The sequence below is a fragment of the Ambystoma mexicanum genome, chromosome 2q (assembly GCF_040938575.1).
Source record: "Ambystoma mexicanum isolate Mex_15411 chromosome 2q, UKY_AmexF1_1, whole genome shotgun sequence".
Classification (NCBI taxonomy): domain Eukaryota; kingdom Metazoa; phylum Chordata; class Amphibia; order Caudata; family Ambystomatidae; genus Ambystoma; species Ambystoma mexicanum.
In genome coordinates, this window is record NC_090924.1 from 126671156 (window position 1) to 126697194 (window position 26039).

The window sequence follows — 26039 nt, forward strand, 5'->3', positions numbered from 1 at the left end:
TCTCCCAGTCCCTACAAAGGTGAGCAAGCAGCTGTTTCTGTAGTGTAGTGGTTATCACGTTCGCCTCACACGGGAAAGGTCCCCGGTTCGAGACCGGGCAGAAACACTCTCTGCTGGCATTTTACACAAAATAGTTTTTTTCCCCTTTTGTCACACACAAATGTAAAGTATGAACTTATTTGCGTTCCCATGGAAATAGCATATGCTCTCAAGAGCTTGAGAAATACACTGGGAAGGCAAGCATCCTCACATGTATTCTGTAAATGGGGCCAATAAAAAAATGCACGCGCTTGCATTTTGTGTATGTAATGTTGCAGAGCACAGAGAGGATTTATTTTCCCTACTGCTGGGTATTTGGGTCTCTGGGATCACAGTTGGGTCCGCTCCGTCCTCTGAAATGGTCCATATTAGTTACATAGGTTAGTGTACCAAAGAAATAATACATTTTCATATACAGCTTCTTCATTTCTGTGTTCTGAGGGATTACCAGTTGTAAGAAATGCACTTGCCGGTACAGTGATTCCCTGGCTTTCTCTGGCCCGAGAAAGCTTTTCCTCTGAAGTGGGAACAGAAGTTGGACTGCTTCTGCTGAACTTCCTGAAAGCAGAGCTGGCGGGAGGAGGGACTTTTTGAGTGCTGGGAAAATTTGAGCTGGAAATTTGCATCGGCTGGACAGAGATTGCTTGGAGCAGCCAAAATATAATAACGGCCATGGCGCTCAAGTAAAGCAGAAAGCTTTTAGTATACACCTTTTGCACTCTTGTCAACGAAGCTGGGCTCTGTGAATGCTCACCCTACGCAAGAAAAGAGAACAGACTTTGCTGGTGACCTAAATATATCTCGCCTGATCGAGCACGATCGAGCTCTGAGTGAGCAGCTGTGCAATGGTCATCTTTACCAAAGGGGAGATGCTGCTTTTTCCAGTGTCACGCCCATGCTCTCAGGGCTGGAGGGAGGAGGGCTGCTTTTTGTTTTTACAGGCAAAAGGAAAGGCCCAGCCCTCAGAGCTTCTGCCAATGCAGATCCCAGCAGGTGCAAAATAAAGGCTCTCCCCCACCTTGCCAGCTGCAGATTGATCAGAAGACTGCTAGTCTAGTGTGTTGGGCCACTTTCTCTCTTCTGTGTATCGTCCCCTCTTATTACATAAACAGCATAAGAGGAATAAAGGAAGGAAGGAAGGAAGGAAGGAACAGTGTATCGCAAGCACCTTCCACCCTGATGTCAATGGGCCACCAACCTTCGGGATGAGGAGGAGACCTGTGAAGACAGTCAGAGCGTGCCGACTGGGGCATTCATTTGGCTCATACACCGACAAGGCTTTCAGCGGCAGGAACAAACTTCAGGAATAGGCATTCTTGGCCTCGAATCCTAAGGGGGGTGCAAACGCTGAGGACAATTCCGTCAAATGCTCAAAGGACCGTGGCTCGTTGGTCTAGGGGTATGATTCTCGCTTTGGGTGCGAGAGGTCCTGGGTTCAAATCCCGGACGAGCCCAATCAAGGTGGTTAACTTGAGCTCCTTTTTTTTGTTTTTTCAATGTTATTTTCATTGGACAGACTCTCTGGATTTCTCGGTAAGCAGTAGTCGATGAACAATTCACTTCCTGAACCTCTTTGCGTGCCATGTCCTTGCGACAAGCACTTTGTGTTCTCTGTTAGCTCTCAGTAACATTCCTTGATTTGCTTGTGAGTTTTGGCCGTCCGATCTCAAAGTGGAAATATGTCCTTCCCTCTGTACGCTGCATAGGCCCTCAGCTGGCATACTTGTATATGTGCGCATGCTTGATAGGACGTATGTTTTAGGCTGGATTGTGTGAGCTTCAGGCGCAAGGCATTTGATTAGTCTTTAAGCAGGTCCACTTGCACTGCCCTTTGCACCTGTTCTCCCAGTCCCTACAAAGGTGAGCAAGCAGCTGTTTCTGTAGTGTAGTGGTTATCACATTCGCCTCACACGCGAAAGGTCCCCGGTTCGAGACCGGGCAGAAACACTCTCTGCTGGCATTTTACACAAAATAGTTTTTTTCCCCTTTTGTCACACACAAATGTAAAGTATGAACTTATTTGCGTTCCCATGGAAATAGCATATGCTCTCAAGAGCTTGAGAAATACACTGGGAAGGCAAGCATCCTCACATGTATTCTGTATATGGGGCCAATAAAAAAATGCACGCGCTTGCATTTTGTGTATGTAATGTTGCAGAGCACAGAGAGGATTTATTTTCCCTACTGCTGGGTATTTGGGTCTCTGGGATCACAGTTGGGTCCGCTCCGTCCTCTGAAATGGTCCATATTAGTTACATAGGTTAGTGTACCAAAGAAATAATACATTTTCATATACAGCTTCTTCATTTCTGTGTTCTGAGGGATTACCAGTTGTAAGAAATGCACTTGCCGGTACAGTGATTCCCTGGCTTTCTCTGGCCCGAGAAAGCTTTTCCTCTGAAGTGGGAACAGAAGTTGGACTGCTTCTGCTGAACTTCCTGAAAGCAGAGCTGGCGGGAGGAGGGACTTTTTGAGTGCTGGGAAAATTTGAGCTGGAAATTTGCATCGGCTGGACAGAGATTGCTTGGAGCAGCCAAAATATAATAACGGCCATGGCGCTCAAGTAAAGCAGAAAGCTTTTAGTATACACCTTTTGCACTCTTGTCAACGAAGCTGGGCTCTGTGAATGCTCACCCTACGCAAGAAAAGAGAACAGACTTTGCTGGTGACCTAAACATATCTCGCCTGATCGAGCACGATCGAGCTCTGAGTGAGCAGCTGTGCAATGGTCATCTTTACCAAAGGGGAGATGCTGCTTTTTCCAGTGTCACGCCCATGCTCTCAGGGCTGGAGGGAGGAGGGCTGCTTTTTGTTTTTACAGGCAAAAGGAAAGGCCCAGCCCTCAGAGCTTCTGCCAATGCAGATCCCAGCAGGTGCAAAATAAAGGCTCTCCCCCACCTTGCCAGCTGCAGATTGATCAGAAGACTGTTAGTCTAGTGTGTTGGGCCACTTTCTCTCTTCTGTGTATCGTCCCCTCTTATTACATAAACAGCATAAGAGGAATAAAGGAAGGAAGGAAGGAAGGAAGGAACAGTGTATCGCAAGCACCTTCCACCCTGATGTCAATGGGCCACCAACCTTCGGGATGAGGAGGAGACCTGTGAAGACAGTCAGAGCGTGCCGACTGGGGCATTCATTTGGCTCATACACCGACAAGGCTTTCAGCGGCAGGAACAAACTTCAGGAATAGGCATTCTTGGCCTCGAATCCTAAGGGGGGTGCAAACGCTGAGGACAATTCCGTCAAATGCTCAAAGGACCGTGGCTCGTTGGTCTAGGGGTATGATTCTCGCTTTGGGTGCGAGAGGTCCCGGACGAGCCCAATCAAGGTGGTTAACTTGAGCTCCTTTTTTTTGTTTTTTCAATGTTATTTTCATTGGACAGACTCTCTGGATTTCTCGGTAAGCAGTAGTCGATGAACAATTCACTTCCTGAACCTCTTTGCGTGCCATGTCCTTGCGACAAGCACTTTGTGTTCTCTGTTAGCTCTCAGTAACATTCCTTGATTTGCTTGTGAGTTTTGGCCGTCCGATCTCAAAGTGGAAATATGTCCTTCCCTCTGTACGCTGCATAGGCCCTCAGCTGGCATACTTGTATATGTGCGCATGCTTGATAGGACGTATGTTTTAGGCTGGATTGTGTGAGCTTCAGGCGCAAGGCATTTGATTAGTCTTTAAGCAGGTCCACTTGCACTGCCCTTTGCACCTGTTCTCCCAGTCCCTACAAAGGTGAGCAAGCAGCTGTTTCTGTAGTGTAGTGGTTATCACGTTCGCCTCACACGCGAAAGGTCCCCGGTTCGAGACCGGGCAGAAACACTCTCTGCTGGCATTTTACACAAAATAGTTTTTTTCCCCTTTTGTCACACACAAATGTAAAGTATGAACTTATTTGCGTTCCCATGGAAATAGCATATGCTCTCAAGAGCTTGAGAAATACACTGGGAAGGCAAGCATCCTCACATGTATTCTGTATATGGGGCCAATAAAAAAATGCACGCGCTTGCATTTTGTGTATGTAATGTTGCAGAGCACAGAGAGGATTTATTTTCCCTACTGCTGGGTATTTGGGTCTCTGGGATCACAGTTGGGTCCGCTCCGTCCTCTGAAATGGTCCATATTAGTTACATAGGTTAGTGTACCAAAGAAATAATACATTTTCATATACAGCTTCTTCATTTCTGTGTTCTGAGGGATTACCAGTTGTAAGAAATGCACTTGCCGGTACAGTGATTCCCTGGCTTTCTCTGGCCCGAGAAAGCTTTTCCTCTGAAGTGGGAACAGAAGTTGGACTGCTTCTGCTGAACTTCCTGAAAGCAGAGCTGGCGGGAGGAGGGACTTTTTGAGTGCTGGGAAAATTTGAGCTGGAAATTTGCATCGGCTGGACAGAGATTGCTTGGAGCAGCCAAAATATAATAACGGCCATGGCGCTCAAGTAAAGCAGAAAGCTTTTAGTATACACCTTTTGCACTCTTGCCAACGAAGCTGGGCTCTGTGAATGCTCACCCTACGCAAGAAAAGAGAACAGACTTTGCTGGTGACCTAAATATATCTCGCCTGATCGAGCACGATCGAGCTCTGAGTGAGCAGCTGTGCAATGGTCATCTTTACCAAAGGGGAGATGCTGCTTTTTCCAGTGTCACGCCCATGCTCTCAGGGCTGGAGGGAGGAGGGCTGCTTTTTGTTTTTACAGGCAAAAGGAAAGGCCCAGCCCTCAGAGCTTCTGCCAATGCAGATCCCAGCAGGTGCAAAATAAAGGCTCTCCCCCACCTTGCCAGCTGCAGATTGATCAGAAGACTGCTAGTCTAGTGTGTTGGGCCACTTTCTCTCTTCTGTGTATCGTCCCCTCTTATTACATAAACAGCATAAGAGGAATAAAGGAAGGAAGGAAGGAAGGAAGGAAGGAAGGAACAGTGTATCGCAAGCACCTTCCACCCTGATGTCAATGGGCCACCAACCTTCGGGATGAGGAGGAGACCTGTGAAGACAGTCAGAGCGTGCCGACTGGGGCATTCATTTGGCTCATACACCGACAAGGCTTTCAGCGGCAGGAACAAACTTCAGGAATAGGCATTCTTGGCCTCGAATCCTAAGGGGGGTGCAAACGCTGAGGACAATTCCGTCAAATGCTCAAAGGACCGTGGCTCGTTGGTCTAGGGGTATGATTCTCGCTTTGGGTGCGAGAGGTCCCGGGTTCAAATCCCAGACGAGCCCAATCAAGGTGGTTAACTTGAGCTCCTTTTTTTTGTTTTTTCAATGTTATTTTCATTGGACAGACTCTCTGGTTTTCTCGGTAAGCAGTAGTCGATGAACAATTCACTTCCTGAACCTCTTTGCGTGCCATGTCCTTGCGACAAGCACTTTGTGTTCTCTGTTAGCTCTCAGTAACATTCCTTGATTTGCTTGTGAGTTTTGGCCGTCCGATCTCAAAGTGGAAATATGTCCTTCCCTCTGTACGCTGCATAGGCCCTCAGCTGGCATACTTGTATATGTGCGCATGCTTGATAGGACGTATGTTTTAGGCTGGATTGTGTGAGCTTCAGGCGCAAGGCATTTGATTAGTCTTTAAGCAGGTCCACTTGCACTGCCCTTTGCACCTGTTCTCCCAGTCCCTACAAAGGTGAGCAAGCAGCTGTTTCTGTAGTGTAGTGGTTATCACGTTCGCCTCACACGCGAAAGGTCCCCGGTTCGAGACCGGGCAGAAACACTCTCTGCTGGCATTTTACACAAAATAGTTTTTTTCCCCTTTTGTCACACACAAATGTAAAGTATGAACTTATTTGCGTTCCCATGGAAATAGCATATGCTCTCAAGAGCTTGAGAAATACACTGGGAAGGCAAGCATCCTCACATGTATTCTGTATATGGGGCCAATAAAAAAATGCATGCGCTTGCATTTTGTGTATGTAATGTTGCAGAGCACAGAGAGGATTTATTTTCCCTACTGCTGGGTATTTGGGTCTCTGGGATCACAGTTGGGTCCGCTCCGTCCTCTGAAATGGTCCATATTAGTTACATAGGTTAGTGTACCAAAGAAATAATACATTTTCATATACAGCTTCTTCATTTCTGTGTTCTGAGGGATTACCAGTTGTAAGAAATGCACTTGCCGGTACAGTGATTCCCTGGCTTTCTCTGGCCCGAGAAAGCTTTTCCTCTGAAGTGGGAACAGAAGTTGGACTGCTTCTGCTGAACTTCCTGAAAGCAGAGCTGGCGGGAGGAGGGACTTTTTGAGTGCTGGGAAAATTTGAGCTGGAAATTTGCATCGGCTGGACAGAGATTGCTTGGAGCAGCCAAAATATAATAACGGCCATGGCGCTCAAGTAAAGCAGAAAGCTTTTAGTATACACCTTTTGCACTCTTGTCAACGAAGCTGGGCTCTGTGAATGCTCACCCTACGCAAGAAAAGAGAACAGACTTTGCTGGTGACCTAAATATATCTCGCCTGATCGAGCACGATCGAGCTCTGAGTGAGCAGCTGTGCAATGGTCATCTTTACCAAAGGGGAGATGCTGCTTTTTCCAGTGTCACGCCCATGCTCTCAGGGCTGGAGGGAGGAGGGCTGCTTTTTGTTTTTACAGGCAAAAGGAAAGGCCCAGCCCTCAGAGCTTCTGCCAATGCAGATCCCAGCAGGTGCAAAATAAAGGCTCTCCCCCACCTTGCCAGCTGCAGATTGATCAGAAGACTGCTAGTCTAGTGTGTTGGGCCACTTTCTCTCTTCTGTGTATCGTCCCCTCTTATTACATAAACAGCATAAGAGGAATAAAGGAAGGAAGGAAGGAAGGAAGGAAGGAACAGTGTATCGCAAGCACCTTCCACCCTGATGTCAATTTGCCACCAACCTTCGGGATGAGGAGGAGACCTGTGAAGACAGTCAGAGCGTGCCGACTGGGGCATTCATTTGGCTCATACACCGACAAGGCTTTCAGCGGCAGGAACAAACTTCAGGAAAAGGCATTCTTGGCCTCGAATCCTAAGGGGGGTGCAAACGCTGAGGACAATTCCGTCAAATGCTCAAAGGACCGTGGCTCGTTGGTCTAGGGGTATGATTCTCGCTTTGGGTGCGAGAGGTCCCGGGTTCAAATCCCGGACGAGCCCAATCAAGGTGGTTAACTTGAGCTCCTTTTTTTTGTTTTTTCAATGTTATTTTCATTGGACAGACTCTCTGGTTTTCTCGGTAAGCAGTAGTCGATGAACAATTCACTTCCTGAACCTCTTTGCGTGCCATGTCCTTGCGACAAGCACTTTGTGTTCTCTGTTAGCTCTCAGTAACATTCCTTGATTTGCTTGTGAGTTTTGGCCGTCCGATCTCAAAGTGGAAATATGTCCTTCCCTCTGTACGCTGCATAGGCCCTCAGCTGGCATACTTGTATATGTGCGCATGCTTGATAGGACGTATGTTTTAGGCTGGATTGTGTGAGCTTCAGGCGCAAGGCATTTGATTAGTCTTTAAGCAGGTCCACTTGCACTGCCCTTTGCACCTGTTCTCCCAGTCCCTACAAAGGTGAGCAAGCAGCTGTTTCTGTAGTGTAGTGGTTATCACGGTCGCCTCACACGCGAAAGGTCCCCGGTTCGAGACCGGGCAGAAACACTCTCTGCTGGCATTTTACACAAAATAGTTTTTTTCCCCTTTTGTCACACACAAATGTAAAGTATGAACTTATTTGCGTTCTCATGGAAATAGCATATGCTCTCAAGAGCTTGAGAAATACACTGGGAAGGCAAGCATCCTCACATGTATTCTGTATATGGGGCCAATAAAAAAATGCACGCGCTTGCATTTTGTGTATGTAACGTTGCAGAGCACAGAGAGGATTTATTTTCCCTACTGCTGGGTATTTGGGTCTCTGGGATCACAGTTGGGTCCGCTCCGTCCTCTGAAATGGTCCATATTAGTTACATAGGTTAGTGTACCAAAGAAATAATACATTTTCATATACAGCTTCTTCATTTCTGTGTTCTGAGGGATTACCAGTTGTAAGAAATGCACTTGCCGGTACAGTGATTCCCTGGCTTTCTCTGGCCCGAGAAAGCTTTTCCTCTGAAGTGGGAACAGAAGTTGGACTGCTTCTGCTGAACTTCCTGAAAGCAGAGCTGGAGGGAGGAGGGACTTTTTGAGTGCTGGGAAAATTTGAGCTGGAAATTTGCATCGGCTGGACAGAGATTGCTTGGAGCAGCCAAAATATAATAACGGCCATGGCGCTCAAGTAAAGCAGAAAGCTTTTAGTATACACCTTTTGCACTCTTGTCAACGAAGCTGGGCTCTGTGAATGCTCACCCTACGCAAGAAAAGAGAACAGACTTTGCTGGTGACCTAAATATATCTCGCCTGATCGAGCACGATCGAGCTCTGAGTGAGCAGCTGTGCAATGGTCATCTTTACCAAAGGGGAGATGCTGCTTTTTCCAGTGTCACGCCCATGCTCTCAGGGCTGGAGGGAGGAGGGCTGCTTTTTGTTTTTACAGGCAAAAGGAAAGGCCCAGCCCTCAGAGCTTCTGCCAATGCAGATCCCAGCAGGTGCAAAATAAAGGCTCTCCCCCACCTTGCCAGCTGCAGATTGATCAGAAGACTGCTAGTCTAGTGTGTTGGGCCACTTTCTCTCTTCTGTGTATCGTCCCCTCTTATTACATAAACAGCATAAGAGGAATAAAGGAAGGAAGGAAGGAAGGAAGGAACAGTGTATCGCAAGCACCTTCCACCCTGATGTCAATGGGCCACCAACCTTCGGGATGAGGAGGAGACCTGTGAAGACAGTCAGAGCGTGCCGACTGGGGCATTCATTTGGCTCATACACCGACAAGGCTTTCAGCGGCAGGAACAAACTTCAGGAATAGGCATTCTTGGCCTCGAATCCTAAGGGGGGTGCAAACGCTGAGGACAATTCCGTCAAATGCTCAAAGGACCGTGGCTCGTTGGTCTAGGGGTATGGTTCTCGCTTTGGGTGCGAGAGGTCCCGGGTTCAAATCCCGGACGAGCCCAATCAAGGTGGTTAACTTGAGCTCCTTTTTTTTGTTTTTTCAATGTTATTTTCATTGGACAGACTCTCTGGTTTTCTCGGTAAGCAGTAGTCGATGAACAATTCACTTCCTGAACCTCTTTGCGTGCCATGTCCTTGCGACAAGCACTTTGTGTTCTCTGTTAGCTCTCAGTAACATTCCTTGATTTGCTTGTGAGTTTTGGCCGTCCGATCTCAAAGTGGAAATATGTCCTTCCCTCTGTACGCTGCATAGGCCCTCAGCTGGCATACTTGTATATGTGCGCATGCTTGATAGGACGTATGTTTTAGGCTGGATTGTGTGAGCTTCAGGCGCAAGGCATTTGATTAGTCTTTAAGCAGGTCCACTTGCACTGCCCTTTGCACCTGTTCTCCCAGTCCCTACAAAGGTGAGCAAGCAGCTGTTTCTGTAGTGTAGTGGTTATCACGTTCGCCTCACACGAGAAAGGTCCCCGGTTCGAGACCGGGCAGAAACACTCTCTGCTGGCATTTTACACAAAATAGTTTTTTTCCCCTTTTGTCACACACAAATGTAAAGTATGAACTTATTTGCGTTCCCATGGAAATAGCATATGCTCTCAAGAGCTTGAGAAATACACTGGGAAGGCAAGCATCCTCACATGTATTCTGTAAATGGGGCCAATAAAAAAATGCACGCGCTTGCATTTTGTGTATGTAATGTTGCAGAGCACAGAGAGGATTTATTTTCCCTACTGCTGGGTATTTGGGTCTCTGGGATCACAGTTGGGTCCGCTCCGTCCTCTGAAATGGTCCATATTAGTTACATAGGTTAGTGTACCAAAGAAATAATACATTTTCATATACAGCTTCTTCATTTCTGTGTTCTGAGGGATTACCAGTTGTAAGAAATGCACTTGCCGGTACAGTGATTCCCTGGCTTTCTCTGGCCCGAGAAAGCTTTTCCTCTGAAGTGGGAACAGAAGTTGGACTGCTTCTGCTGAACTTCCTGAAAGCAGAGCTGGCGGGAGGAGGGACTTTTTGAGTGCTGGGAAAATTTGAGCTGGAAATTTGCATCGGCTGGACAGAGATTGCTTGGAGCAGCCAAAATATAATAACGGCCATGGCGCTCAAGTAAAGCAGAAAGCTTTTAGTATACACCTTTTGCACTCTTGTCAACGAAGCTGGGCTCTGTGAATGCTCACCCTACGCAAGAAAAGAGAACAGACTTTGCTGGTGACCTAAATATATCTCGCCTGATCGAGCCTGATCGAGCACGATCGAGCTCTGAGTGAGCAGCTGTGCAATGGTCATCTTTACCAAAGGGGAGATGCTGCTTTTTCCAGTGTCACGCCCATGCTCTCAGGGCTGGAGGGAGGAGGGCTGCTTTTTGTTTTTACAGGCAAAAGGAAAGGCCCAGCCCTCAGAGCTTCTGCCAATGCAGATCCCAGCAGGTGCAAAATAAAGGCTCTCCCCCACCTTGCCAGCTGCAGATTGATCAGAAGACTGCTAGTCTAGTGTGTTGGGCCACTTTCTCTCTTCTGTGTATCGTCCCCTCTTATTACATAAACAGCATAAGAGGAATAAAGGAAGGAAGGAAGGAAGGAAGGAACAGTGTATCGCAAGCACCTTCCACCCTGATGTCAATGGGCCACCAACCTTCGGGATGAGGAGGAGACCTGTGAAGACAGTCAGAGCGTGCCGACTGGGGCATTCATTTGGCTCATACACCGACAAGGCTTTCAGCGGCAGGAACAAACTTCAGGAAAAGGCATTCTTGGCCTCGAATCCTAAGGGGGGTGCAAACGCTGAGGACAATTCCGTCAAATGCTCAAAGGACCGTGGCTCGTTGGTCTAGGGGTATGATTCTCGCTTTGGGTCCGAGAGGTCCCGGGTTCAAATCCCGGACGAGCCCAATCAAGGTGGTTAACTTGAGCTCCTTTTTTTTGTTTTTTCAATGTTATTTTCATTGGACAGACTCTCTGGTTTTCTCGGTAAGCAGTAGTCGATGAACAATTCACTTCCTGAACCTCTTTGCGTGCCATGTCCTTGCGACAAGCACTTTGTGTTCTCTGTTAGCTCTCAGTAACATTCCTTGATTTGCTTGTGAGTTTTGGCCGTCCGATCTCAAAGTGGAAATATGTCCTTCCCTCTGTACGCTGCATAGGCCCTCAGCTGGCATACTTGTATATGTGCGCATGCTTGATAGGACGTATGTTTTAGGCTGGATTGTGTGAGCTTCAGGCGCAAGGCATTTGATTAGTCTTTAAGCAGGTCCACTTGCACTGCCCTTTGCACCTGTTCTCCCAGTCCCTACAAAGGTGAGCAAGCAGCTGTTTCTGTAGTGTAGTGGTTATCACGTTCGCCTCACACGCGAAAGGTCCCCGGTTCGAGACCGGGCAGAAACACTCTCTGCTGGCATTTTACACAAAATAGTTTTTTTCCCCTTTTGTCACACACAAATGTAAAGTATGAACTTATTTGCGTTCTCATGGAAATAGCATATGCTCTCAAGAGCTTGAGAAATACACTGGGAAGGCAAGCATCCTCACATGTATTCTGTATATGGGGCCAATAAAAAAATGCACGCGCTTGCATTTTGTGTATGTAATGTTGCAGAGCACAGAGAGGATTTATTTTCCCTACTGCTGGGTATTTGGGTCTCTGGGATCACAGTTGGGTCCGCTCCGTCCTCTGAAATGGTCCATATTAGTTACATAGGTTAGTGTACCAAAGAAATAATACATTTTCATATACAGCGTCTTCATTTCTGTGTTCTGAGGGATTACCAGTTGTAAGAAATGCACTTGCCGGTACAGTGATTCCCTGGCTTTCTCTGGCCCGAGAAAGCTTTTCCTCTGAAGTGGGAACAGAAGTTGGACTGCTTCTGCTGAACTTCCTGAAAGCAGAGCTGGCGGGAGGAGGGACTTTTTGAGTGCTGGGAAAATTTGAGCTGGAAATTTGCATCGGCTGGACAGAGATTGCTTGGAGCAGCCAAAATATAATAACGGCCATGGCGCTCAAGTAAAGCAGAAAGCTTTTAGTATACACCTTTTGCACTCTTGTCAACGAAGCTGGGCTCTGTGAATGCTCACCCTACGCAAGAAAAGAGAACAGACTTTGCTGGTGACCTAAATATATCTCGCCTGATCGAGCACGATCGAGCTCTGAGTGAGCAGCTGTGCAATGGTCATCTTTACCAAAGGGGAGATGCTGCTTTTTCCAGTGTCACGCCCATGCTCTCAGGGCTGGAGGGAGGAGGGCTGCTTTTTGTTTTTACAGGCAAAAGGAAAGGCCCAGCCCTCAGAGCTTCTGCCAATGCAGATCCCAGCAGGTGCAAAATAAAGGCTCTCCCCCACCTTGCCAGCTGCAGATTGATCAGAAGACTGCTAGTCTAGTGTGTTGGGCCACTTTCTCTCTTCTGTGTATCGTCCCCTCTTATTACATAAACAGCATAAGAGGAATAAAGGAAGGAAGGAACAGTGTATCGCAAGCACCTTCCACCCTGATGTCAATGGGCCACCAACCTTCGGGATGAGGAGGAGACCTGTGAAGACAGTCAGAGCGTGCCGACTGGGGCATTCATTTGGCTCATACACCGACAAGGCTTTCAGCGGCAGGAACAAACTTCAGGAAAAGGCATTCTTGGCCTCGAATCCTAAGGGGGGTGCAAACGCTGAGGACAATTCCGTCAAATGCTCAAAGGACCGTGGCTCGTTGGTCTAGGGGTATGATTCTCGCTTTGGGTGCGAGAAGTCCCGGGTTCAAATCCCGGACGAGCCCAATCAAGGTGGTTAACTTGAGCTCCTTTTTTTTGTTTTTTCAATGTTATTTTCATTGGACAGACTCTCTGGTTTTCTCGGTAAGCAGTAGTCGATGAACAATTCACTTCCTGAACCTCTTTGCGTGCCATGTCCTTGCGACAAGCACTTTGTGTTCTCTGTTAGCTCTCAGTAACATTCCTTGATTTGCTTGTGAGTTTTGGCCGTCCGATCTCAAAGTGGAAATATGTCCTTCCCTCTGTACGCTGCATAGGCCCTCAGCTGGCATACTTGTATATGTGCGCATGCTTGATAGGACGTATGTTTTAGGCTGGATTGTGTGAGCTTCAGGCGCAAGGCATTTGATTAGTCTTTAAGCAGGTCCACTTGCACTGCCCTTTGCACCTGTTCTCCCAGTCCCTACAAAGGTGAGCAAGCAGCTGTTTCTGTAGTGTAGTGGTTATCACGGTCGCCTCACACGCGAAAGGTCCCCGGTTTGAGACCGGGCAGAAACACTCTCTGCTGGCATTTTACACAAAATAGTTTTTTTCCCCTTTTGTCACACACAAATGTAAAGTATGAACTTATTTGCGTTCTCATGGAAATAGCATATGCTCTCAAGAGCTTGAGAAATACACTGGGAAGGCAAGCATCCTCACATGTATTCTGTATATGGGGCCAATAAAAAAATGCACGCGCTTGCATTTTGTGTATGTAATGTTGCAGAGCACAGAGAGGATTTATTTTCCCTACTGCTGGGTATTTGGGTCTCTGGGATCACAGTTGGGTCCGCTCCGTCCTCTGAAATGGTCCATATTAGTTACATAGGTTAGTGTACCAAAGAAATAATACATTTTCATATACAGCTTCTTCATTTCTGTGTTCTGAGGGATTACCAGTTGTAAGAAATGCACTTGCCGGTACAGTGATTCCCTGGCTTTCTCTGGCCCGAGAAAGCTTTTCCTCTGAAGTGGGAACAGAAGTTGGACTGCTTCTGCTGAACTTCCTGAAAGCAGAGCTGGAGGGAGGAGGGACTTTTTGAGTGCTGGGAAAATTTGAGCTGGAAATTTGCATCGGCTGGACAGAGATTGCTTGGAGCAGCCAAAATATAATAACGGCCATGGCGCTCAAGTAAAGCAGAAAGCTTTTAGTATACACCTTTTGCACTCTTGTCAACGAAGCTGGGCTCTGTGAATGCTCACCCTACGCAAGAAAAGAGAACAGACTTTGCTGGTGACCTAAATATATCTCGCCTGATCGAGCACGATCGAGCTCTGAGTGAGCAGCTGTGCAATGGTCATCTTTACCAAAGGGGAGATGCTGCTTTTTCCAGTGTCACGCCCATGCTCTCAGGGCTGGAGGGAGGAGGGCTGCTTTTTGTTTTTACAGGCAAAAGGAAAGGCCCAGCCCTCAGAGCTTCTGCCAATGCAGATCCCAGCAGGTGCAAAATAAAGGCTCTCCCCCACCTTGCCAGCTGCAGATTGATCAGAAGACTGCTAGTCTAGTGTGTTGGGCCACTTTCTCTCTTCTGTGTATCGTCCCCTCTTATTACATAAACAGCATAAGAGGAATAAAGGAAGGAAGGAAGGAAGGAACAGTGTATCGCAAGCACCTTCCACCCTGATGTCAATGGGCCACCAACCTTCGGGATGAGGAGGAGACCTGTGAAGACAGTCAGAGCGTGCCGACTGGGGCATTCATTTGGCTCATACACCGACAAGGCTTTCAGCGGCAGGAACAAACTTCAGGAATAGGCATTCTTGGCCTCGAATCCTAAGGGGGGTGCAAACGCTGAGGACAATTCCGTCAAATGCTCAAAGGACCGTGGCTCGTTGGTCTAGGGGTATGATTCTCGCTTTGGGTGCGAGAGGTCCCGGGTTCAAATCCCGGACGAGCCCAATCAAGGTGGTTAACTTGAGCTCCTTTTTTTTGTTTTTTCAATGTTATTTTCATTGGACAGACTCTCTGGTTTTCTCGGTAAGCAGTAGTCGATGAACAATTCACTTCCTGAACCTCTTTGCGTGCCATGTCCTTGCGACAAGCACTTTGTGTTCTCTGTTAGCTCTCAGTAACATTCCTTGATTTGCTTGTGAGTTTTGGCCGTCCGATCTCAAAGTGGAAATATGTCCTTCCCTCTGTACGCTGCATAGGCCCTCAGCTGGCATACTTGTATATGTGCGCATGCTTGATAGGACGTATGTTTTAGGCTGGATTGTGTGAGCTTCAGGCGCAAGGCATTTGATTAGTCTTTAAGCAGGTCCACTTGCACTGCCCTTTGCACCTGTTCTCCCAGTCCCTACAAAGGTGAGCAAGCAGCTGTTTCTGTAGTGTAGTGGTTATCACGTTCGCCTCACACGCGAAAGGTCCCCGGTTCGAGACCGGGCAGAAACACTCTCTGCTGGCATTTTACACAAAATAGTTTTTTTCCCCTTTTGTCACACACAAATGTAAAGTATGAACTTATTTGCGTTCCCATGGAAATAGCATATGCTCTCAAGAGCTTGAGAAATACACTGGGAAGGCAAGCATCCTCACATGTATTCTGTATATGGGGCCAATAAAAAAATGCACGCGCTTGCATTTTGTGTATGTAATGTTGCAGAGCACAGAGAGGATTTATTTTCCCTACTGCTGGGTATTTGGGTCTCTGGGATCACAGTTGGGTCCGCTCCGTCCTCTGAAATGGTCCATATTAGTTACATAGGTTAGTGTACCAAAGAAATAATACATTTTCATATACAGCTTCTTCATTTCTGTGTTCTGAGGGATTACCAGTTGTAAGAAATGCACTTGCCGGTACAGTGATTCCCTGGCTTTCTCTGGCCCGAGAAAGCTTTTCCTCTGAAGTGGGAACAGAAGTTGGACTGCTTCTGCTGAACTTCCTGAAAGCAGAGCTGGCGGGAGGAGGGACTTTTTGAGTGCTGGGAAAATTTGAGCTGGAAATTTGCATCGGCTGGACAGAGATTGCTTGGAGCAGCCAAAATATAATAACGGCCATGGCGCTCAAGTAAAGCAGAAAGCTTTTAGTATACACCTTTTGCACTCTTGCCAACGAAGCTGGGCTCTGTGAATGCTCACCCTACGCAAGAAAAGAGAACAGACTTTGCTGGTGACCTAAATATATCTCGCCTGATCGAGCACGATCGAGCTCTGAGTGAGCAGCTGTGCAATGGTCATCTTTACCAAAGGGGAGATGCTGCTTTTTCCAGTGTCACGCCCATGCTCTCAGGGCTGGAGGGAGGAGGGCTGCTTTTTGTTTTTACAGGCAAAAGGAAAGGCCCAGCCCTCAGAGCTTCTGCCAATGCAGATCCCAGCAGGTGCAAAATAAAGGCTCTCCCCCACCTTGCCAGCTGCAGATTGATCAGAAGACTGCTAGTCTAGTGTGTTGGGCCACTTTCTCTCTTCTGTGTATCGTCCCCTCTTATTACATAAACAGCATAAGAGGAATAAAGGAAGGAAGGAAGGAAGGAAGGAAGGAAGGAACAGTGTATCGCAAGCACCTTCCACCCTGATGTCAATGGGCCACCAACCTTCGGGATGAGGAGGAGACCTGTGAAGACAGTCAGAGCGTGCCGACTGGGGCATTCATTTGGCTCATACACCGACAAGGCTTTCAGCGGCAGGAACAAACTTCAGGAATAGGCATTCTTGGCCTCGAATCCTAAGGGGGGTGCAAACGCTGAGGACAATTCCGTCAAATGCTCAAAGGACCGTGGCTCGTTGGTCTAGGGGTATGATTCTCGCTTTGGGTGCGAGAGGTCCCGGGTTCAAATCCCGGACGAGCCCAATCAAGGTGGTTAACTTGAGCTCCTTTTTTTTGTTTTTTCAATGTTATTTTCATTGGACAGACTCTCTGGTTTTCTCGGTAAGCAGTAGTCGATGAACAATTCACTTCCTGAACCTCTTTGCGTGCCATGTCCTTGCGACAAGCACTTTGTGTTCTCTGTTAGCTCTCAGTAACATTCCTTGATTTGCTTGTGAGTTTTGGCCGTCCGATCTCAAAGTGGAAATATGTCCTTCCCTCTGTACGCTGCATAGGCCCTCAGCTGGCATACTTGTATATGTGCGCATGCTTGATAGGACGTATGTTTTAGGCTGGATTGTGTGAGCTTCAGGCGCAAGGCATTTGATTAGTCTTTAAGCAGGTCCACTTGCACTGCCCTTTGCACCTGTTCTCCCAGTCCCTACAAAGGTGAGCAAGCAGCTGTTTCTGTAGTGTAGTGGTTATCACGTTCGCCTCACACGCGAAAGGTCCCCGGTTCGAGACCGGGCAGAAACACTCTCTGCTGGCATTTTACACAAAATAGTTTTTTTCCCCTTTTGTCACACACAAATGTAAAGTATGAACTTATTTGCGTTCCCATGGAAATAGCATATGCTCTCAAGAGCTTGAGAAATACACTGGGAAGGCAAGCATCCTCACATGTATTCTGTATATGGGGCCAATAAAAAAATGCATGCGCTTGCATTTTGTGTATGTAATGTTGCAGAGCACAGAGAGGATTTATTTTCCCTACTGCTGGGTATTTGGGTCTCTGGGATCACAGTTGGGTCCGCTCCGTCCTCTGAAATGGTCCATATTAGTTACATAGGTTAGTGTACCAAAGAAATAATACATTTTCATATACAGCTTCTTCATTTCTGTGTTCTGAGGGATTACCAGTTGTAAGAAATGCACTTGCCGGTACAGTGATTCCCTGGCTTTCTCTGGCCCGAGAAAGCTTTTCCTCTGAAGTGGGAACAGAAGTTGGACTGCTTCTGCTGAACTTCCTGAAAGCAGAGCTGGCGGGAGGAGGGACTTTTTGAGTGCTGGGAAAATTTGAGCTGGAAATTTGCATCGGCTGGACAGAGATTGCTTGGAGCAGCCAAAATATAATAACGGCCATGGCGCTCAAGTAAAGCAGAAAGCTTTTAGTATACACCTTTTGCACTCTTGTCAACGAAGCTGGGCTCTGTGAATGCTCACCCTACGCAAGAAAAGAGAACAGACTTTGCTGGTGACCTAAATATATCTCGCCTGATCGAGCACGATCGAGCTCTGAGTGAGCAGCTGTGCAATGGTCATCTTTACCAAAGGGGAGATGCTGCTTTTTCCAGTGTCACGCCCATGCTCTCAGGGCTGGAGGGAGGAGGGCTGCTTTTTGTTTTTACAGGCAAAAGGAAAGGCCCAGCCCTCAGAGCTTCTGCCAATGCAGATCCCAGCAGGTGCAAAATAAAGGCTCTCCCCCACCTTGCCAGCTGCAGATTGATCAGAAGACTGCTAGTCTAGTGTGTTGGGCCACTTTCTCTCTTCTGTGTATCGTCCCCTCTTATTACATAAACAGCATAAGAGGAATAAAGGAAGGAAGGAAGGAAGGAAGGAAGGAACAGTGTATCGCAAGCACCTTCCACCCTGATGTCAATTTGCCACCAACCTTCGGGATGAGGAGGAGACCTGTGAAGACAGTCAGAGCGTGCCGACTGGGGCATTCATTTGGCTCATACACCGACAAGGCTTTCAGCGGCAGGAACAAACTTCAGGAAAAGGCATTCTTGGCCTCGAATCCTAAGGGGGGTGCAAACGCTGAGGACAATTCCGTCAAATGCTCAAAGGACCGTGGCTCGTTGGTCTAGGGGTATGATTCTCGCTTTGGGTGCGAGAGGTCCCGGGTTCAAATCCCGGACGAGCCCAATCAAGGTGGTTAACTTGAGCTCCTTTTTTTTGTTTTTTCAATGTTATTTTCATTGGACAGACTCTCTGGTTTTCTCGGTAAGCAGTAGTCGATGAACAATTCACTTCCTGAACCTCTTTGCGTGCCATGTCCTTGCGACAAGCACTTTGTGTTCTCTGTTAGCTCTCAGTAACATTCCTTGATTTGCTTGTGAGTTTTGGCCGTCCGATCTCAAAGTGGAAATATGTCCTTCCCTCTGTACGCTGCATAGGCCCTCAGCTGGCATACTTGTATATGTGCGCATGCTTGATAGGACGTATGTTTTAGGCTGGATTGTGTGAGCTTCAGGCGCAAGGCATTTGATTAGTCTTTAAGCAGGTCCACTTGCACTGCCCTTTGCACCTGTTCTCCCAGTCCCTACAAAGGTGAGCAAGCAGCTGTTTCTGTAGTGTAGTGGTTATCACGGTCGCCTCACACGCGAAAGGTCCCCGGTTCGAGACCGGGCAGAAACACTCTCTGCTGGCATTTTACACAAAATAGTTTTTTTCCCCTTTTGTCACACACAAATGTAAAGTATGAACTTATTTGCGTTCTCATGGAAATAGCATATGCTCTCAAGAGCTTGAGAAATACACTGGGAAGGCAAGCATCCTCACATGTATTCTGTATATGGGGCCAATAAAAAAATGCACGCGCTTGCATTTTGTGTATGTAACGTTGCAGAGCACAGAGAGGATTTATTTTCCCTACTGCTGGGTATTTGGGTCTCTGGGATCACAGTTGGGTCCGCTCCGTCCTCTGAAATGGTCCATATTAGTTACATAGGTTAGTGTACCAAAGAAATAATACATTTTCATATACAGCTTCTTCATTTCTGTGTTCTGAGGGATTACCAGTTGTAAGAAATGCACTTGCCGGTACAGTGATTCCCTGGCTTTCTCTGGCCCGAGAAAGCTTTTCCTCTGAAGTGGGAACAGAAGTTGGACTGCTTCTGCTGAACTTCCTGAAAGCAGAGCTGGAGGGAGGAGGGACTTTTTGAGTGCTGGGAAAATTTGAGCTGGAAATTTGCATCGGCTGGACAGAGATTGCTTGGAGCAGCCAAAATATAATAACGGCCATGGCGCTCAAGTAAAGCAGAAAGCTTTTAGTATACACCTTTTGCACTCTTGTCAACGAAGCTGGGCTCTGTGAATGCTCACCCTACGCAAGAAAAGAGAACAGACTTTGCTGGTGACCTAAATATATCTCGCCTGATCGAGCACGATCGAGCTCTGAGTGAGCAGCTGTGCAATGGTCATCTTTACCAAAGGGGAGATGCTGCTTTTTCCAGTGTCACGCCCATGCTCTCAGGGCTGGAGGGAGGAGGGCTGCTTTTTGTTTTTACAGGCAAAAGGAAAGGCCCAGCCCTCAGAGCTTCTGCCAATGCAGATCCCAGCAGGTGCAAAATAAAGGCTCTCCCCCACCTTGCCAGCTGCAGATTGATCAGAAGACTGCTAGTCTAGTGTGTTGGGCCACTTTCTCTCTTCTGTGTATCGTCCCCTCTTATTACATAAACAGCATAAGAGGAATAAAGGAAGGAAGGAAGGAAGGAAGGAACAGTGTATCGCAAGCACCTTCCACCCTGATGTCAATGGGCCACCAACCTTCGGGATGAGGAGGAGACCTGTGAAGACAGTCAGAGCGTGCCGACTGGGGCATTCATTTGGCTCATACACCGACAAGGCTTTCAGCGGCAGGAACAAACTTCAGGAATAGGCATTCTTGGCCTCGAATCCTAAGGGGGGTGCAAACGCTGAGGACAATTCCGTCAAATGCTCAAAGGACCGTGGCTCGTTGGTCTAGGGGTATGGTTCTCGCTTTGGGTGCGAGAGGTCCCGGGTTCAAATCCCGGACGAGCCCAATCAAGGTGGTTAACTTGAGCTCCTTTTTTTTGTTTTTTCAATGTTATTTTCATTGGACAGACTCTCTGGTTTTCTCGGTAAGCAGTAGTCGATGAACAATTCACTTCCTGAACCTCTTTGCGTGCCATGTCCTTGCGACAAGCACTTTGTGTTCTCTGTTAGCTCTCAGTAACATTCCTTGATTTGCTTGTGAGTTTTGGCCGTCCGATCTCAAAGTGGAAATATGTCCTTCCCTCTGTACGCTGCATAGGCCCTCAGCTGGCATACTTGTATATGTGCGCATGCTTGATAGGACGTATGTTTTAGGCTGGATTGTGTGAGCTTCAGGCGCAAGGCATTTGATTAGTCTTTAAGCAGGTCCACTTGCACTGCCCTTTGCACCTGTTCTCCCAGTCCCTACAAAGGTGAGCAAGCAGCTGTTTCTGTAGTGTAGTGGTTATCACGTTCGCCTCACACGAGAAAGGTCCCCGGTTCGAGACCGGGCAGAAACACTCTCTGCTGGCATTTTACACAAAATAGTTTTTTTCCCCTTTTGTCACACACAAATGTAAAGTATGAACTTATTTGCGTTCCCATGGAAATAGCATATGCTCTCAAGAGCTTGAGAAATACACTGGGAAGGCAAGCATCCTCACATGTATTCTGTAAATGGGGCCAATAAAAAAATGCACGCGCTTGCATTTTGTGTATGTAATGTTGCAGAGCACAGAGAGGATTTATTTTCCCTACTGCTGGGTATTTGGGTCTCTGGGATCACAGTTGGGTCCGCTCCGTCCTCTGAAATGGTCCATATTAGTTACATAGGTTAGTGTACCAAAGAAATAATACATTTTCATATACAGCTTCTTCATTTCTGTGTTCTGAGGGATTACCAGTTGTAAGAAATGCACTTGCCGGTACAGTGATTCCCTGGCTTTCTCTGGCCCGAGAAAGCTTTTCCTCTGAAGTGGGAACAGAAGTTGGACTGCTTCTGCTGAACTTCCTGAAAGCAGAGCTGGCGGGAGGAGGGACTTTTTGAGTGCTGGGAAAATTTGAGCTGGAAATTTGCATCGGCTGGACAGAGATTGCTTGGAGCAGCCAAAATATAATAACGGCCATGGCGCTCAAGTAAAGCAGAAAGCTTTTAGTATACACCTTTTGCACTCTTGTCAACGAAGCTGGGCTCTGTGAATGCTCACCCTACGCAAGAAAAGAGAACAGACTTTGCTGGTGACCTAAATATATCTCGCCTGATCGAGCCTGATCGAGCACGATCGAGCTCTGAGTGAGCAGCTGTGCAATGGTCATCTTTACCAAAGGGGAGATGCTGCTTTTTCCAGTGTCACGCCCATGCTCTCAGGGCTGGAGGGAGGAGGGCTGCTTTTTGTTTTTACAGGCAAAAGGAAAGGCCCAGCCCTCAGAGCTTCTGCCAATGCAGATCCCAGCAGGTGCAAAATAAAGGCTCTCCCCCACCTTGCCAGCTGCAGATTGATCAGAAGACTGCTAGTCTAGTGTGTTGGGCCACTTTCTCTCTTCTGTGTATCGTCCCCTCTTATTACATAAACAGCATAAGAGGAATAAAGGAAGGAAGGAAGGAAGGAAGGAACAGTGTATCGCAAGCACCTTCCACCCTGATGTCAATGGGCCACCAACCTTCGGGATGAGGAGGAGACCTGTGAAGACAGTCAGAGCGTGCCGACTGGGGCATTCATTTGGCTCATACACCGACAAGGCTTTCAGCGGCAGGAACAAACTTCAGGAAAAGGCATTCTTGGCCTCGAATCCTAAGGGGGGTGCAAACGCTGAGGACAATTCCGTCAAATGCTCAAAGGACCGTGGCTCGTTGGTCTAGGGGTATGATTCTCGCTTTGGGTCCGAGAGGTCCCGGGTTCAAATCCCGGACGAGCCCAATCAAGGTGGTTAACTTGAGCTCCTTTTTTTTGTTTTTTCAATGTTATTTTCATTGGACAGACTCTCTGGTTTTCTCGGTAAGCAGTAGTCGATGAACAATTCACTTCCTGAACCTCTTTGCGTGCCATGTCCTTGCGACAAGCACTTTGTGTTCTCTGTTAGCTCTCAGTAACATTCCTTGATTTGCTTGTGAGTTTTGGCCGTCCGATCTCAAAGTGGAAATATGTCCTTCCCTCTGTACGCTGCATAGGCCCTCAGCTGGCATACTTGTATATGTGCGCATGCTTGATAGGACGTATGTTTTAGGCTGGATTGTGTGAGCTTCAGGCGCAAGGCATTTGATTAGTCTTTAAGCAGGTCCACTTGCACTGCCCTTTGCACCTGTTCTCCCAGTCCCTACAAAGGTGAGCAAGCAGCTGTTTCTGTAGTGTAGTGGTTATCACGTTCGCCTCACACGCGAAAGGTCCCCGGTTCGAGACCGGGCAGAAACACTCTCTGCTGGCATTTTACACAAAATAGTTTTTTTCCCCTTTTGTCACACACAAATGTAAAGTATGAACTTATTTGCGTTCTCATGGAAATAGCATATGCTCTCAAGAGCTTGAGAAATACACTGGGAAGGCAAGCATCCTCACATGTATTCTGTATATGGGGCCAATAAAAAAATGCACGCGCTTGCATTTTGTGTATGTAATGTTGCAGAGCACAGAGAGGATTTATTTTCCCTACTGCTGGGTATTTGGGTCTCTGGGATCACAGTTGGGTCCGCTCCGTCCTCTGAAATGGTCCATATTAGTTACATAGGTTAGTGTACCAAAGAAATAATACATTTTCATATACAGCGTCTTCATTTCTGTGTTCTGAGGGATTACCAGTTGTAAGAAATGCACTTGCCGGTACAGTGATTCCCTGGCTTTCTCTGGCCCGAGAAAGCTTTTCCTCTGAAGTGGGAACAGAAGTTGGACTGCTTCTGCTGAACTTCCTGAAAGCAGAGCTGGCGGGAGGAGGGACTTTTTGAGTGCTGGGAAAATTTGAGCTGGAAATTTGCATCGGCTGGACAGAGATTGCTTGGAGCAGCCAAAATATAATAACGGCCATGGCGCTCAAGTAAAGCAGAAAGCTTTTAGTATACACCTTTTGCACTCTTGTCAACGAAGCTGGGCTCTGTGAATGCTCACCCTACGCAAGAAAAGAGAACAGACTTTGCTGGTGACCTAAATATATCTCGCCTGATCGAGCACGATCGAGCTCTGAGTGAGCAGCTGTGCAATGGTCATCTTTACCAAAGGGGAGATGCTGCTTTTTCCAGTGTCACGCCCATGCTCTCAGGGCTGGAGGGAGGAGGGCTGCTTTTTGTTTTTACAGGCAAAAGGAAAGGCCCAGCCCTCAGAGCTTCTGCCAATGCAGATCCCAGCAGGTGCAAAATAAAGGCTCTCCCCCACCTTGCCAGCTGCAGATTGATCAGAAGACTGCTAGTCTAGTGTGTTGGGCCACTTTCTCTCTTCTGTGTATCGTCCCCTCTTATTACATAAACAGCATAAGAGGAATAAAGGAAGGAAGGAACAGTGTATCGCAAGCACCTTCCACCCTGATGTCAATGGGCCACCAACCTTCGGGATGAGGAGGAGACCTGTGAAGACAGTCAGAGCGTGCCGACTGGGGCATTCATTTGGCTCATACACCGACAAGGCTTTCAGCGGCAGGAACAAACTTCAGGAAAAGGCATTCTTGGCCTCGAATCCTAAGGGGGGTGCAAACGCTGAGGACAATTCCGTCAAATGCTCAAAGGACCGTGGCTCGTTGGTCTAGGGGTATGATTCTCGCTTTGGGTGCGAGAAGTCCCGGGTTCAAATCCCGGACGAGCCCAATCAAGGTGGTTAACTTGAGCTCCTTTTTTTTGTTTTTTCAATGTTATTTTCATTGGACAGACTCTCTGGTTTTCTCGGTAAGCAGTAGTCGATGAACAATTCACTTCCTGAACCTCTTTGCGTGCCATGTCCTTGCGACAAGCACTTTGTGTTCTCTGTTAGCTCTCAGTAACATTCCTTGATTTGCTTGTGAGTTTTGGCCGTCCGATCTCAAAGTGGAAATATGTCCTTCCCTCTGTACGCTGCATAGGCCCTCAGCTGGCATACTTGTATATGTGCGCATGCTTGATAGGACGTATGTTTTAGGCTGGATTGTGTGAGCTTCAGGCGCAAGGCATTTGATTAGTCTTTAAGCAGGTCCACTTGCACTGCCCTTTGCACCTGTTCTCCCAGTCCCTACAAAGGTGAGCAAGCAGCTGTTTCTGTAGTGTAGTGGTTATCACGGTCGCCTCACACGCGAAAGGTCCCCGGTTTGAGACCGGGCAGAAACACTCTCTGCTGGCATTTTACACAAAATAGTTTTTTTCCCCTTTTGTCACACACAAATGTAAAGTATGAACTTATTTGCGTTCTCATGGAAATAGCATATGCTCTCAAGAGCTTGAGAAATACACTGGGAAGGCAAGCATCCTCACATGTATTCTGTATATGGGGCCAATAAAAAAATGCACGCGCTTGCATTTTGTGTATGTAATGTTGCAGAGCACAGAGAGGATTTATTTTCCCTACTGCTGGGTATTTGGGTCTCTGGGATCACAGTTGGGTCCGCTCCGTCCTCTGAAATGGTCCATATTAGTTACATAGGTTAGTGTACCAAAGAAATAATACATTTTCATATACAGCTTCTTCATTTCTGTGTTCTGAGGGATTACCAGTTGTAAGAAATGCACTTGCCGGTACAGTGATTCCCTGGCTTTCTCTGGCCCGAGAAAGCTTTTCCTCTGAAGTGGGAACAGAAGTTGGACTGCTTCTGCTGAACTTCCTGAAAGCAGAGCTGGAGGGAGGAGGGACTTTTTGAGTGCTGGGAAAATTTGAGCTGGAAATTTGCATCGGCTGGACAGAGATTGCTTGGAGCAGCCAAAATATAATAACGGCCATGGCGCTCAAGTAAAGCAGAAAGCTTTTAGTATACACCTTTTGCACTCTTGTCAACGAAGCTGGGCTCTGTGAATGCTCACCCTACGCAAGAAAAGAGAACAGACTTTGCTGGTGACCTAAATATATCTCGCCTGATCGAGCACGATCGAGCTCTGAGTGAGCAGCTGTGCAATGGTCATCTTTACCAAAGGGGAGATGCTGCTTTTTCCAGTGTCACGCCCATGCTCTCAGGGCTGGAGGGAGGAGGGCTGCTTTTTGTTTTTACAGGCAAAAGGAAAGGCCCAGCCCTCAGAGCTTCTGCCAATGCAGATCCCAGCAGGTGCAAAATAAAGGCTCTCCCCCACCTTGCCAGCTGCAGATTGATCAGAAGACTGCTAGTCTAGTGTGTTGGGCCACTTTCTCTCTTCTGTGTATCGTCCCCTCTTATTACATAAACAGCATAAGAGGAATAAAGGAAGGAAGGAAGGAAGGAACAGTGTATCGCAAGCACCTTCCACCCTGATGTCAATGGGCCACCAACCTTCGGGATGAGGAGGAGACCTGTGAAGACAGTCAGAGCGTGCCGACTGGGGCATTCATTTGGCTCATACACCGACAAGGCTTTCAGCGGCAGGAACAAACTTCAGGAATAGGCATTCTTGGCCTCGAATCCTAAGGGGGGTGCAAACGCTGAGGACAATTCCGTCAAATGCTCAAAGGACCGTGGCTCGTTGGTCTAGGGGTATGATTCTCGCTTTGGGTGCGAGAGGTCCCGGGTTCAAATCCCGGACGAGCCCAATCAAGGTGGTTAACTTGAGCTCCTTTTTTTTGTTTTTTCAATGTTATTTTCATTGGACAGACTCTCTGGTTTTCTCGGTAAGCAGTAGTCGATGAACAATTCACT

The 26039-nt window shown here is 47.5% G+C and overlaps 18 non-coding genes across 18 annotated transcripts; all 18 read left to right on the forward strand.

The window, feature by feature from the left end:
* The first annotated feature begins 1421 nt into the window (after positions 1–1421).
* On the forward strand, positions 1422–1493 carry TRNAP-UGG (transfer RNA proline (anticodon UGG)). Its single transcript has one exon. It is a non-coding gene; the product is annotated as a tRNA-Pro (tRNA).
* A 420-nt stretch (positions 1494–1913) lies between these two features.
* TRNAV-CAC (transfer RNA valine (anticodon CAC)) lies at positions 1914–1986 on the forward strand. The gene has a single exon. It is a non-coding gene; the product is annotated as a tRNA-Val (tRNA).
* Positions 1987–3780: 1794 nt separating this feature from the next.
* TRNAV-CAC (transfer RNA valine (anticodon CAC)) lies at positions 3781–3853 on the forward strand. Its single transcript has one exon. It is a non-coding gene; the product is annotated as a tRNA-Val (tRNA).
* A 1323-nt stretch (positions 3854–5176) lies between these two features.
* TRNAP-UGG (transfer RNA proline (anticodon UGG)) lies at positions 5177–5248 on the forward strand. Its single transcript has one exon. It is a non-coding gene; the product is annotated as a tRNA-Pro (tRNA).
* Positions 5249–5668: 420 nt separating this feature from the next.
* On the forward strand, positions 5669–5741 carry TRNAV-CAC (transfer RNA valine (anticodon CAC)). Its single transcript has one exon. It is a non-coding gene; the product is annotated as a tRNA-Val (tRNA).
* A 1319-nt stretch (positions 5742–7060) lies between these two features.
* TRNAP-UGG (transfer RNA proline (anticodon UGG)) lies at positions 7061–7132 on the forward strand. Its single transcript has one exon. It is a non-coding gene; the product is annotated as a tRNA-Pro (tRNA).
* Positions 7133–8940: 1808 nt separating this feature from the next.
* On the forward strand, positions 8941–9012 carry TRNAP-UGG (transfer RNA proline (anticodon UGG)). The gene has a single exon. It is a non-coding gene; the product is annotated as a tRNA-Pro (tRNA).
* A 2310-nt stretch (positions 9013–11322) lies between these two features.
* TRNAV-CAC (transfer RNA valine (anticodon CAC)) lies at positions 11323–11395 on the forward strand. Its single transcript has one exon. It is a non-coding gene; the product is annotated as a tRNA-Val (tRNA).
* A 1303-nt stretch (positions 11396–12698) lies between these two features.
* TRNAP-UGG (transfer RNA proline (anticodon UGG)) lies at positions 12699–12770 on the forward strand. The gene has a single exon. It is a non-coding gene; the product is annotated as a tRNA-Pro (tRNA).
* A 1804-nt stretch (positions 12771–14574) lies between these two features.
* Positions 14575–14646, forward strand: TRNAP-UGG (transfer RNA proline (anticodon UGG)). The gene has a single exon. It is a non-coding gene; the product is annotated as a tRNA-Pro (tRNA).
* Positions 14647–15066: 420 nt separating this feature from the next.
* TRNAV-CAC (transfer RNA valine (anticodon CAC)) lies at positions 15067–15139 on the forward strand. Its single transcript has one exon. It is a non-coding gene; the product is annotated as a tRNA-Val (tRNA).
* Positions 15140–16462: 1323 nt separating this feature from the next.
* Positions 16463–16534, forward strand: TRNAP-UGG (transfer RNA proline (anticodon UGG)). Its single transcript has one exon. It is a non-coding gene; the product is annotated as a tRNA-Pro (tRNA).
* A 420-nt stretch (positions 16535–16954) lies between these two features.
* Positions 16955–17027, forward strand: TRNAV-CAC (transfer RNA valine (anticodon CAC)). The gene has a single exon. It is a non-coding gene; the product is annotated as a tRNA-Val (tRNA).
* A 1319-nt stretch (positions 17028–18346) lies between these two features.
* On the forward strand, positions 18347–18418 carry TRNAP-UGG (transfer RNA proline (anticodon UGG)). The gene has a single exon. It is a non-coding gene; the product is annotated as a tRNA-Pro (tRNA).
* A 1808-nt stretch (positions 18419–20226) lies between these two features.
* On the forward strand, positions 20227–20298 carry TRNAP-UGG (transfer RNA proline (anticodon UGG)). The gene has a single exon. It is a non-coding gene; the product is annotated as a tRNA-Pro (tRNA).
* A 2310-nt stretch (positions 20299–22608) lies between these two features.
* On the forward strand, positions 22609–22681 carry TRNAV-CAC (transfer RNA valine (anticodon CAC)). The gene has a single exon. It is a non-coding gene; the product is annotated as a tRNA-Val (tRNA).
* A 1303-nt stretch (positions 22682–23984) lies between these two features.
* TRNAP-UGG (transfer RNA proline (anticodon UGG)) lies at positions 23985–24056 on the forward strand. Its single transcript has one exon. It is a non-coding gene; the product is annotated as a tRNA-Pro (tRNA).
* A 1804-nt stretch (positions 24057–25860) lies between these two features.
* TRNAP-UGG (transfer RNA proline (anticodon UGG)) lies at positions 25861–25932 on the forward strand. Its single transcript has one exon. It is a non-coding gene; the product is annotated as a tRNA-Pro (tRNA).
* Positions 25933–26039: the final 107 nt, after the last annotated feature.